The 14,635-nt window shown below is 30.1% G+C and overlaps 1 protein-coding gene across 3 annotated transcripts in view; it reads left to right on the top strand.

Annotated features, from left to right (window-relative positions):
- The window catches only part of EPHA7 (EPH receptor A7), a 171,332-nt gene that overhangs the window by 9,849 nt on the left and 146,848 nt on the right, over nucleotides 1-14,635 (top strand). The gene's annotated exons all lie outside the window — the stretch shown is intronic.

The following is a 14,635-nucleotide window of genomic DNA, read 5'->3' as shown; positions in this document are numbered from 1 at the left end:
GGTCAAATATTTAAAACTGTCACATGAATCTTCCAAATTGATAAATATTTTTTCTGCTCATAGATATCCTGAAAAAGATAATAAGGTTATATTACTTACATCTCTTTTAGCTTATAAAACATAATACATTCCAAAAAAATAACTTTTATATATCCTTTGTACTCCTAAGCCAGCAGCATAATTTTACTATTTGCAATTCCTAGTTCAATTAGAGGGGTCTACCACTAATAATAATTATTATAACTAAGTTTTCTTGATAACTTATTATGTGTACATACTCTGCCTTGTGTTCTACACATGCAAGCTTATTTTACAAGGTAGGTATCGTCAGCATTTCTGTTTTGCATAGTAGAAAATTGGGACTATCAAGGGTAAATAGCTTACTTACAGTTACTTTCGTAATATGTGTCTTAGCTTCAATTCAAACTCAGGGCATTCTGACTCTAGAGCCTGGACTTTTAGCAACAATATAACTCTAGTTTTCATCACAAAGCAAGGCGAATCCTAGCAAATATTCTGTTTTATTGTTAACTTTAATGTCTCACTGATAGTGTTTTGGTGTCCATATGTATTGTATATAAATCATATTATTTCCACATAAAATTTTCATTCTAGTAGACTGGTTTAAAAAGAAATAATACTTAAAAGTATATTTAGGCCTGTGCTGTCCAATACGGTAGCCAGCAGCCACATTTGGCTCTTTAGGTTTTGAAAAATAGTTCTTCCAAATTGAGATGTGCTGTAAGTGTAAATTACACACTGGATTTTGAAGGCATACTACAAAAAAAAAAAAATACAACATACATTGTTAGTAATTTTTTATGTTTCTTACATGTTGAAATAATCATATTTTAGATATGTTGGGTTAAATAGAATATAATATTAAAATTAGTTTCAACTGTTTCTTTTTACTCTTTTTTAATGCAGCTAATAGAAATTTAAAAATTGCATTTGTGGCTCATATGATATTTTTATTGGTTACACTTTTTAGATGGAATAACTGAGCAAATATATTTTTTCTATCCTGTTTGAAGAGTTAAAGACCTCAGGTGGATGGTCACTAAGCATATAAAGTACCTGTGGCCCTGTACTCAATTGTCATCTTCTGCACCATAGCTGACATTGTGAACTCTGAGCAAAACAAATGGAGATGCTATAGGTTCGGATCCCATAGGCCAGTTTAGCAGCATGCTTTTATACTCCCTGAAGGAGTCAAACCTGTCTCCCATTGTCTTCTTCCCTCATCCCTCACTAGTAATATTTCTAACTGAGTAGAAAATCCTGCAAGTTCCATGTAAGTGGAAGTAAAAAACTGATGAAGATTAATCACTATTAGTTCTTAATTGACTAGAAGTTAACAACAGTTACCTGAAAGTGCCAGTGGATTCAGCAGTAACTATTACAGAAATTTTTAAGAATGTTATTACATTTTAGCTGTAAAAGCAGCCAGTTTCAATATTGTGGAGATCTTGACTATTGTGAAAGTAGAATTTAGAAGTTTTCGTAATTAAAAATCAGAAAAATAACAACTAAAGCATAAATACATATAAAAGTGCACAATTAAATTTATCTGAGAAAAGACTAGGAAATAACATTAAAAGTCCTGATCTTTTAAAGATTTTAAAGTAGATTACAGTTTTTTGTTTCATTTTGTATAATTTAACTCAAATGATTTCCACATTTATTTGGTAAAAAAAACCAAACAGGAACTGTTTGAGTTCTATACTTGTAAGTATAGAATTTAATAAGAAAAGCAGTCTTTAACGACAGTGGACGGATATATTTACCGTGAAGAAAAGATGCCAGTTTCTTCCAAATGAGCAACATTATCTCATTAAATGTCGTTTTATTAAAATTACTCACATTCATTTATTTTAGTTTCAAGAATTGAAACATTTGAGTACCAAAATTATTGTCACCTAAAAACCATACTGAGATATTTTTAAATAAAGTACGACTCCTCTATCATCTTCATTAATTCTGCATCGAAATAGGTGGAATTAGGTATTAATAATAAGCATTAATAAAAAAATACCATGGTTAAAGGAGGCAGCATGCATCCTTACAGTTTAACTGAAAGACTATGTGCGCATTGTTGCAAGTCAAGTAAATTGTTTATGACATAACTTTCCGAATTTTTAGCCTTGGTGATGTTGACAAAGGAATTAAATACTTTATACTTAACTGTAGAACTATGTTCATTTGCAAAACCATTCCCTCCTTGGCGTAATTCCATTGCATTGCTGCAAGAGTACTTGCCTCTGGAATCAATCCAGACCGGCCTTTATAGTATTCTTCCTGTTTCCTTTCAATGATCCTGTTAAGAGTTTGCAAACAAATTCCAGTCCCATATTGAGGAAAACTAATGTGTTTGAGAGAGGATGCTAGTGATTCCCTAGCCAAATGAGAGTGGTTAGCCACTTAAAGGCAAGTTTATCTGGGCACTTTCTGAAGTGACAGCCCATTGTGAGGTTTGCTAGAAGATAATATGAGATATGAATAACTAAGAAAACTGATTACAGTTTTGATCAGTTGATGTAAGAGCTTTTATTCATGACCGAAAGAAAAACTCAATTTTGAAAACCAATGTTTCTTAAGTCTGCTGATATATGGAGACCTTCTGTCTAATTCTTAAATGTAGTATTTTTATGAAGACATCTCTTTATAGTCATTTTATATCACATAATTCCAGTTAGCATACTTTTATTGTCAAAAGTCCTTTTTAAAGTAACCTTATAAATTATGTAACAGCTTTAATGCAAACTAGCTAGTATTTTTGTTAGACAAAAGGTACAGTCATTTCAAACTTTGAGAGATTATATTTTACATACATAAATATTCTGGGAAGACTAATAACATTGAATACTAAAATATATTTTGATTTTTTTATAACTTTTGTACAGTTTTATTCCATTTAGAAAGTAGAATGTTTGTCAAAGTATGGAGTTAGAGATTATAACTTGGATTTGGATAGGGAATTTGCAGTTTACACTGAATAATCATGTTCATTTTCTCATTTAAACCTTGTCACATCACTAAGATGTGGAAAGTATTATTTTTCTCTCTTTCATCATATGAAGAAACTGAAGCTCAGAGATATTAATAAGTAACAAAATTGAATGAGAATTCAAAAATCCTGGTTAGCAATTTAAGTCTTTTTTCCGCACTGTACCACACTCCTTCCAGAAAATTTGTTTTGGACTTGAATCAGTAGAATTTAGTTAATGAAGACCTAATGAAACTTTGCTCTAAGTAGGATGACCACATGTTCAGTTTGCTTGGGATAATTGTTTTACTAATTAACACTGCTTCTTTTTGGTTTCTGAAGTGTTCTTTCTGATTTGGATGATAAAATATTTGGTCAACCTGATTAAAAAAATTCAAGGATATAATACAATTTGCATGTACATATATCAGAATATAGAAATGTGGTTCCTTGAATTATTTCTGTTGCTTAATTTAAGTTTTCTGAAGGCAAAGATTTAAAATTTTCCTTTTTGATAATTTCATGTAAAGTGAATTCGAATAATCATAGATATATAATTTTATAAGGCACTTCTTAATATTTTTGAGTTAACAGATTTATGCAAGTGTAACATGTATAATTTAATAAATTAAAACATCCTTTCACTTTTATAGTGTGAACAATATTTAAAATCTATTTCTTGATTAATTTTTTTGGAAAATGCTTTATTTTCACAGACAAGTAACATGTAATTTGTACCATCAAATTTCCATAATAAAAATGAGTCTTCCAAATATATAGTATTTACAATTAAATAGATATACTGGTATGTAAGATGCACTGCTAGGTTAATAGCTGAGATGCTGGAGTCACAGAGGTTTAAAATCCTGGTTCCACAATTTATCAGGTACATAAAGTAGGACAATCTCTCTAAACCTTAATTTCCTCAAGCATAAAATGGGGCTAATAAAAATAGTACCTCCCTCATAGGGTTCTTGTCAGAATTGAATGAAATAATGCATGTAAAAATCCTAAGAATAATATCTGGGACATAGCAAATAATCAATGAATGTTTGCTGTTATCTTATTATTAATAATGCAACAGTGAGTTTGCTAAGTAAAGAAATTTCATGGTAATAAATGAATGAACGTATATTTCCTAGGATACAAATAGTTAAGCTAGTAATCGCACCCCTGATAATTTATCTATGAAGGGATGTTAATAAAAGAAAACTTTATACATAACCTTTTTGTTTCCTCAGCAATGTATATGATTTGAATTACTGGAAATGACCTGAATGTCCAAAGTTAAGGTACATCACCTTGATAGAACTTAATCCATAAAATATCAATGATGCTATATAAGAATTTTGATTTTTCACTAATAATTTTGAATGAAAATTTAAAATTTTATATACACTGATGCTTATACACTGATCCTTAGAATTCTGCAAAATATACTCAGGAAAAAGAATAGATGGGAGCGTAAATGTAAAAATGAATGTGTCAGTGTGGTGAGATTGTGGGTGATCTTTTGTTCTTCATATTTTTAAAATATCTTGAACATTAAATTTTATTTTTCTACGATATAAGTTATAAGTAACCTGATACTTATGCAAAGACAACTTGAATTGTATCTCAAAATATGGGTTTGTAAATTATGCTAGCATCTGTATAAGACACAGGACTCGCAAAATAGAGCAGTAGTAAATACCAACTGTAGATTAAATGATATAAAAGTGGGGAGATTCAAGGCATTCAATAAAAGCAGCTTATATATTTTATTTGTTTTTTAGTTATTAGTAGATAATAAGTCCTGTTTTAAGTACTTCATGTGTATTAACTAATTTAATCTCAACATAGGTGTTACTAACTCATTTAATCTAATAGGCACTATTATTACCCAGTTTAAAAGAGAAAAATACTCCTATTGAAGTATTAATAATGTTTCAGTAAGATATAATATATTTTATACATATAATATATATTTGTGTGTGTGTATACACACATTTTGTATGTAAGGAAACCTAGGTACAGTGAGAATGGGTCAAATACAATCTCAGAGACTGGTATTGCTGTTTATTCAAGTTTGTCTGGCTTTAGAATCCTTGTCCCTAACTAATATCCTGGGCCACCTCTTTATAGGGAGAACACTTTTTCTATTGCAAAGTCTTTTATAAGAATAAACTTTTTTTCAGAATATCTTAAAAGGTGATACAAATCTGAGTATTTTTTTTCACTTATAATAATTTCAAAATATTTATCTCTACCTTTCCCAACATCCTAAATATTTCACTTGTTTGGCCATTCTCTTTTTTATTCTAGGTCTTTCTTCAAGGGGCAGTCAACAGTCAGAATGTACTTTATAAAATACAACATATATCACTTTATTATTCAGAAGGCTTTATGCTTCTAATTACCTATAAAAATTCCCCATATTTTAGGCTGGCATTTAAATTCCTTCATCTTGACCCTAATCTTTTCTAACTTTTAGTCACATATTTGTTATAGTTGAAGTCCCTACTCCCGTTGTCTGGGACTGGTCTCTCACTCTCCCTTAAGCATGCTCTTAGATATTTCTAAGATGCCTCATTATTTAACAGTTGGCCTCAAACAAACAGAAAACAAATTAACCATTATGCCTCTCACAATTACCTATTGTACCTTAATCCTGCAAGTTCTTGGAGAAGCTTCCCTAAGTTCTTTTTCAAATTCTGATGGTAGTACCATTCTTCTGATTCTTACCTTTTGTTATGGTCTCCTTGATGTTGAAATTCTGCCTTTCTTTTCAATTTCAAATTGAATACTACTTACACCCTGTTAGATAATCTCTTATATATTTATGTATTTAGAGGCGGGGTCTTGCTGTGTTGCCCAGGTGGGAGGGCATAGCTATCATTGCACACTATAGCCTTGAACTCCTGGGCTCAAGTGATCCTCCTAGCCCCAGCTTCCCGAGTAGCTTGGACTACAGGCATGTGCCATTGCACCCAGCTCCTTTTGAATAATTGTACTTTGCCCTTTCCCTGTGGGAATCATCACATGGTATCCGATTTTATTCATTATTTATATTTTCCATTTACAAATTTAGGTTTTTTAGCAACTTTACATTTTTTACCAACTCACAGTAGTCTCTAGCATAGTTCTTGATACCACCTTGGTCTTTCAACAAATATTTACCAAATTTCTTGAAGGTAAACTACCCACTGCTCAGGCAAATATTTTCTTAGTTTGAATATATATCACTGTTTAATTCTTTGCTTTGTATAGCAGGTCTCTATAAGTAGTCCTAAATTTTGTGAGTATGAAAACCCTTAATTATGTTTTATTTTCTTCATAGCAGACAACAGGATGATATACTAATATTATAATTAGCAAATGTGAACAGGATTCTGCTCCAGATTTGAGGAATTTCTATGAAAATAATTATTTCTATTTATTCATTGTCACATTCCCATTCTCTGTCACTGTCTTTGTGTGTCTTTCTTTTTCAGTTTCTCCCTCTCCCGCCTTTGATGAAGTGAAAGACATTTCACCCTCTTTACCATTATCTCTGTTTTGAGAAACAGAGAGATCCAAGAGCCTGATAACATTTTCTAAATTAGGGAGGTCTTGAAGTGTGTTTATATTTATCTTGTATGGGAAAGTGACTTGGTTATAAAATTATGTTGTTTTACTTCCAAATTATACTTAGTGAATATTAAGTTGAATTTCAAAACAAACAAACAATGCAAAGAAACAAAATCGAAAATCATTCCCTAAGCTAATATTAAATAGGAAATTACATAAATTCCATATTATATCAAAATGTATTTCTCCTATTTGAGTTATACTTATATATGTTATCTTTATAATTTTTGCACTCCTTTTAAAATTATTCATGCTCAGAAGCTCATAATACTTGTTTTAAGACATTTTTAAATAGGTAATACACATAGATCTGATACGAATGTCATCTCTGAGATCCAATTCCACAGGTTTCCTCCCCACCCCAGGTATAACTACTATTATCAGGGTTTTGTGTATTTTGTAGTGATACTTGCTCATAATTTCTTTAAAATTATGGAGAAAGAGCACTGTGACTCTTAAAATTAGAATCAAGCCATAATTTCCTATTAGTACATTGTAGGCTTCATTTAGAATCATACTTTTTTTTTGTTTATATTTAGTTGTCTTTGTATATACCCACAATTCATTAACATGGTACTTATTCAGTAAATAAAGAAGAATAGAAAGAAGAATTACATGTAACAAGAACACTTGGACCCCCTAATATTTTTAAATAAAATTATTTTAAAAAGAAGGAAGAACTAATGAAAGGGAGGGAAAAATAAGGAAAGGAGAAAGGAAATATGAAATTGACATGTCTGATTTAGTTTTCTATGATTTATAATCTTAGTGTATGACTTCAGAGCATTCTAATTAACTTAGTATTGGCAAGTATATGGTCACTCTTTAATATTTTTTGTGGAAGTTTAAATTGGCATCAGTTTCTGGCAGGCAGTGATGCCTTAACATTTTCCATTTGATTTGATTTTTCTACACAATCACTAGCCATTTCGTTTGAGATAATTATCACGATCAAATATTTTATTCATGATGATATTGTTTGTAACTAGTCATGTGCAAATGATATTAATATTATTTTTATGGGAGAAATTTAACACAGCTATATATTTGATATTTTACTCTATGTGCTTAAAAATATGATATATGAACCATAAAATCCTTTTATTTCATTTTTTCTCAAATTGACATCACTTTTTATATCATCCAATCCCCTGCACAATATCTCACATATTTAGTTTTATGGATACATCTCTCCAATGGGGTATCCATGGAAGGTTAATATATGCAAAATACATATACTTATTTAAGTTTTTATTTTTTAATCTGGTAGCAAAAACTTTGAGTTTAGGTCAAATAAATGAGTTATGTATATTATTTTCTTTTTTTTGACCTGTTTTATAAACTTCCTTAAAAGTTATAGAATCCACATGTATATGTTATAGTATTAACAGCAAATGACACCATTCTGTGAACCCAGAAGAATACATACATCAACTGAAATAAATGTGCATTATTTCCCTCAAAGTCTTTAATACTGTGAAGAAGTGTGGAAGGTTTATTATGTACTTTACTTTGTTTAGTCTAGTGTCTATGAATGTAGTAGTACCAAGAAACCTACAGAAAATATATTGTGGGTATAGTAGTTTGAAAGTTTTTAATGGTTATATACTTATGGTATGGATTTTTAATTTTTTCAATTTGGTTCATTCACTTATTTACTGTTTATGATTATGTTATCTCTTGCTTCCAATGTATTATAAAATCTGGTGTCTTTGAAAGGACACATACTGTGTTTTATATTTTGTTTCATGTCACCCAATTAACACCTAATTTAGCCCCTCACCTATGGTGGTATTAGCTTCAGACCTGCTCTGAAGTCATTAACACTGAATTACAGCCTTTTATTGAAAACCTAGAACTGAAGAAGGGAACACTATGATGCTTTTATTAATAAAGTATAATGTCAATCTGATATAATATTAACTATATATCATACATTTATCATTACTGAAGTTGAATGGTCAACAATTTATTATATTAATATAGCCTACTTTACTTTTTAAAAAGATCATTCTTTTTAAAAGAGAGTTAGGGTAAGAGAGAGATTAGAGTGGCAATGAATAGATGTAGAGGGGTAGAATATATCTAAAGAATATGTTTATATGAGGAATAGCTAGATAAAATTTTATTCTGAGAAAAATAAACAGAAGATTAGTAAATTCACAATACTATTCTATATTTTACAGTGATTTATATATTACATATTTATTTTAATAGTCATTCACTATTATTAGCTAAACTAGTTTCCATGTGAACAATGATACCAAATGACATCAACTTACCTAATGACATTAATTAATGACATTAATTTAAACTAAAATATGGGTTAAATAAACAAACCTAATGGATTTTTAAAACATTTCATTATATCTTTTACTTTTAATGAAGTGAAATAACTTACACTACATAATGTTTCTAGTTTAGTTGACGTTTTCCCGTAAAAGTAGTTTTATCCTTGAGGAGAGAAATGAGATAGGATATGCCCATTACCCACTCAAATATAATAGACCTACTTTTTATAACACAAATGTTCTATGGACATTCTTATACTCCTAGAAGGTATAATCTCTTACAAGACAATTAGAATGATAAATTCTTGGAATTTAAGTATACCTTAAAGATCATCAAAGATAAATTAGAGAGGTTTTTTGGTCTTTTTATTTTTATATAAATGAGACAACTAAAGTCTTTATTTATAGTCCTAGCAGTTCATTAATGACAAATCCAAAAGTAAAATCACAACTTATTCTTTCCAGTTTCCTTCCTACTTCAACATTACACACATATACACAATACATATGCACTATGTATACATATATACACATAAGCATACATATATAAATATATATATGTATATGCATACACAAATATACTCCTACCCCTACAGAGAGGAAAAGAAACCTAAGTTAACATAGTGAAAAAAGAAAACACAATTTATCTTTCTTCTTGACCAATTTTTAAATTTCTAAATTGTTATGTACTAATCACTTAATTTACAAGTGCTGAATAATTAATATTTTCTTCTCTGTGGAAATCTCAAAGAATAACAAAACTCTTATAGAATATTCTTGAATTATTGTGTATTTTAAAAATTAAAAAAAAACTACCTTAGTAACATCTTTAAATTTTGCTTCACAAAACAAAATTTATAAACAAACTTGTCTTTATTTTCAAGTAGATGCCCAGGTTTCCTCTATCATATAGAATACTTAAAAGCTATTTATGTCTAGGAAGAGAAGAGAAAGTAAATTTCACTTTTTTCCATACTGTAAATTTCTGTAGTGTTTTAGAACTGAAGGTGAATTTTAGCATTCAGCATGTTTTGAATATTGTGACTATTATGTGTAAGTATGTTTTAAAATGAAAATGGTGGGCACCTCTTAATTATCAGAAACCTAGGATTTGAGAAGGAGCAGAAGCTCTGCTGTTTAACCATGTGGTTTCTGACTAGATCTCTGAGAAATCTTCACACTTCATTCAGCCCGTGAGTGCTGGAAAGGGAAGAGGGGCAATCAGGCTTCTGCAAAATCTGTTTTCTCAAAACTGACTTTTAAAATGAACACATGTTAAGCTTAGACATTCAGGCTGTGAGCTGGAATTGGGAAAACATGTGGCTCCAGGTATAAGTTGAGGCCATATTTTAGTTTGTAAAAAAACCCTCACAGGAACTTTTTAAGTTCACTATGTAGTCCGTGCTTCTTACTGTGTCTGCTGTTTATTCTGCACAGACACTATGTACAAGAGAACTGTGTTTTTCATGGCCGAACATAATAGTTTGATCATTGCCCCCTTTGTAAATTTTTCCAATAATACCACATTGCCAATCACTTCAAATGCAAACAGCTCTCTCATCGATTTTTGAGATTATTTACTAGGTCATCACTGTATATGTATTCATCTTTCTTTCTGATATACCTCATTCTTCATTCTGGTAAAGTGGATGTTCTTTTCCATCCCTCGTCTTTCTGGTTTCTTTTTCTTTTTTTTTTTTTTTCCTTCCACATCTTTTCTTATAGTGTTTAAGACTTAGGCATTAGCTTTTTATTTACCTTTCAGAAAAGTCTACACTATTTCTTGGTTTAAGACATTTTAGAACATACCTTTCCATCTATTAAATGGGTTAAAATAGTGAAAGTGCATCTTACTTCTTCATTCTGTCTTTATTTGTTGAAATATAAGTATATAGCTGGCAACATTTTACTCTTTTCCCTTCTTTATATGACAATGATTTTACATATTATGTTTCAGTGTTATGCATATTAATAGTCAAACAATAAAAGAATTAAACTTTATTATTAACCATTACTTATTATCATTGCAAAGTTTTTATCTAATGATGGCAAATATCTCTGTTTTGAACTGCAATGCATTGCTTTATGTTTCAGGTAGAATTCTTAATCTGGTATAACAAGAAGTCTACTTTTCATATCTTCAAATCATTGATAATGTTTGTTATTAACCAAAACTTGTAAATTAAACCTAGAAAAGCATTTAATAATGGAAAGGTAAAATGGTAAATTTCAAAATAAAAATTGTAGAAAAAAATTATAGAAACTTTCATAATTTGATTTCTGACCTGTTTTTATGGAGCTGAGAATAAACCGCACTTTGATCAATGCTGAAAGTTATAGTCCCTTTTGTAACATTTGGAATGTGACTATATAATTCCGGAATTACTGCTGTTAGTACCGTAAAGGATCTCAGTCAAGATGTATGTAAGAGTACACAGTCAAAGTTGTTAATCCTTATTTATTCCAAAAGCTGTAACAGTTCTGTTATGGTATGTTTAAATCTGAAAAAGAGAAATGGAGACTAACAACAAATGAGACAATAAAAATAATATAAACAGTTTTTGCTCCCAGGAAGGCAGATTAAGGTGAGTAGGTAAGAGAGAACAAGGTTAGAATACTGACACAACTTCTTCTAATCTTTAGTTTTTAAGGATTTTCTGTCATTATATATTCTGTTGCCGATACAACAAACTACATGTTAGGTCTGTAAAAGAGCATAAATATTCAGGAGACTGTGAATACAGCTCATTTAAGCTTATATTACAAACTGAGACAAGGTTGACTTTTTGAAAAACAAATCACTGATGTATACCAGAGTTCACATAAAGCACACATTTTTTATTGCAGCCATTTTCTTATTCTGTTTCCTTTCCTTTGCTTGCTTCTTTTAACCACTTCCTAATGTATAATAAGATGAAAAAATAAACAAAAAAAAACAAGTCTGCTTTTGCATATAAAGTAATCTACATGGAAAACAATATACATTTTATTCATATAAACCTAAAGGGCATGGTTATTTATTATTCATTAATGCCAATAGATAACTGACTGTCATTTGCCAGTCAGGGTAGAATCTGATAGAATGTTGACATTGATTGATGGATGTACTCATGACAATATGCATAGGCAGACTGCTTAGGTCAGTTGAACACATAAACCATCCTGGACCCAACTTTAGGGATGAGAAATCTTCTTGCTATATTTCTTTATTCTTAAAAAGAATTACATATTATCAAGAACTCATGTGATTCTTCAGATTAATTTTAGATTTTTAGCACCATAGTTATCAAATAAGAGTAATGACTGATTTGATTTTTAATAAAAGCAGGTTCCTGGTGCCTCTGGCTCATATCTTAGAGGAATAATTTTGATTTTGTTCATTCCATTTTATAGAAAGAATTCTATATAAAAATTGCTACTTGTTTTGTATATACATGCCTGACATTACTGGAATTTTTCTTGAGGAAATACTGTTTACCTGAGAGAATAAAAATTAAGAGTCATTGATGCACAGTCTATATGATTTAAGAATAAAAAGGAACTATATTCTTGTATTTCTCCTTAAATAACTGTCAGTAATGTATTTTTAATGGACTTTTCCACTTCAATAAGTATGCTTATTTTAAGGATAGTTGTAAGTGATATATCTAGAACAAAGTGACTGTAGAAATTTTAATTGGTAATTGTTCTCAACTATAATTTGTTAATTTTCTCAATTTTAGTGAAAACAAGAACACTAAAAAATAATTGCAGAGTTTCTGAATCATTTATTATAAGATTAAAAATAGTTTTTATTTCAGAATTCAGAAAAATTATTGTTTTCTCTGCACTCTAACAAAAAGGTTAACCCAAGTTAGAATTAGTACAACCTTATCTCAGTTTTTATTGAAATCCTTTTTTTTAATTCACCCTTTTATACTGGGGATTGGTATATTTATATGAGCATATATTTATTGGCTAAATCTGTAATTCCAGATATGAAAATGTTAAATTATATTTTGTGTGGAATAAATAATATTGACAGTTATGTATCATAATATTTTAGAGCTTCTGAGTTATAAATCCATACTTACTCAAAATGGTCATTTTTCCTAAAGTGTGTTACACGTAAATCTATTTGTGAGAACTTGAACTTTTCATCATTTTAGCATTTGTGTTTTTGAACATTGGAATTTGAGGTTTTGTAATTTTTTTCAAATTATTGAAGTATCAATAATAACAAATCTCCAACACACTAAAATAGCTCACAGCCAGGATCTTAAAGCAGCATGTAATTTATTTTGCCCTTATAGCATCTTTGTTAGATATTAAATATTTTTATGTGTTTTTTAGTGAGAGTTTGCTATATATCACAGGATATGCCACTAGTAGAAGACAAAATAGAGTTCCGAAAATTATGTAGAATTTTTTGAGGTACATACATTTTAAAATATGGTCGTCAATAACTTTACATAAAATGACTGGAAAACACATTTTTCCTACCTACCAAATAGTTCTAGGTAATATTTATTTGTATATTAGTCATCAAAATGGTGTGGTGTGGAATTTTTCTTCCACTTAGAAATATACTATGAGATTATCGAAGGGTTAATTTTGACAGATAAATAACATATCACTTTCATTAAAATGACATTGGGAAACTGAGATAAATAGTTCAGCATTTTCTGTGCTGACATGATGTTTGCCTGTCTGATTGCATCCTTTCCAATAGACAGCAGAGATGCAATTATAAAAAAAGACATCTGTGCCAAGGTTTAGCTAGCCAAAAAGGGCAAGCTCTTGTGTTTAAAAGGTAGAGAAGCCAATCGATGAAAATGTCTGGACCTGTTAGCACCAATAAAGCTGAAAGCCACTGGGAAGCTCAGAGAGGGTCTTTTGTTGTGGAGATAGAAAGAGACCCAAACTATGACACTTTCAGGGGAGCAGGGTCAGCAAGGAAGATCATCCATCTTCTTCAGTGGCAGCTTTCTGTCAGATTCTAACTCTGTTCAGTGGAGGAACTAAGCCTCTTCTGTTGACACCAACCAATTCTCAGCCAAGTGTAAATGAAGCTAATATTCACTGACCTTATGCATAGCAAATGAAGCCCTGTGTGTCATTTGAGAAATAACATTATCTGACACTTCAAAAAGTGAATGATGGACAGAGTGTGTGTGTGTTTGTGCGTGTATGTGTTGGTCAAATAAGTGAAGATATATCCTTTAGCTACTCCATATTTTTAGTTGATTTTCACAATAACTACAGATTTACCATGTTGACACAAATTTAATTTTGTATTATTTTCATTTACATGTCATGACATTTTACATGCAGAGCTTGACTGTGCTGCAAAACAAGCTCTTGTTTGGCTTCCTTCTGTCTCTAAATGCAGCACCTAGTCACACAAAGAGAAGATTCAGTTTCTGTTAATAAAAGCTATAAATTTGAAAGACAATTCTGAGTTATTAGTTCACATCGGAAACATAATAAAGCAGAATATATTTCTTTATGAATATAAAAAATGTATTGGTCTCATTAAAGAACAAGGCAAAAGGCTGTATTTTGTTTATCATACTGGAAGCATTGTATAAAAGCTCTTTTTGTTTTTAGTTAGTAATGTCTGTTGCAATCTAATAGTCTTTCTTAGTCTCTAAATCACAGTTTTAATATTTTGCTTACTGAAGATTATATTTTAAAATGAATATTGTGCATTTCATTCTGGGGGATTTTCCATAGTACTTTAAAAAAATTCTCACAAAAAAAGGGTTAA

Source organism: Lemur catta, chromosome 2 (assembly GCF_020740605.2).
Source record: "Lemur catta isolate mLemCat1 chromosome 2, mLemCat1.pri, whole genome shotgun sequence".
Lineage (NCBI taxonomy): Eukaryota > Metazoa > Chordata > Mammalia > Primates > Lemuridae > Lemur > Lemur catta.
Note: the sequence above shows the minus strand (reverse complement) of the source record. Positions and strands in the feature narration are given on the sequence as shown.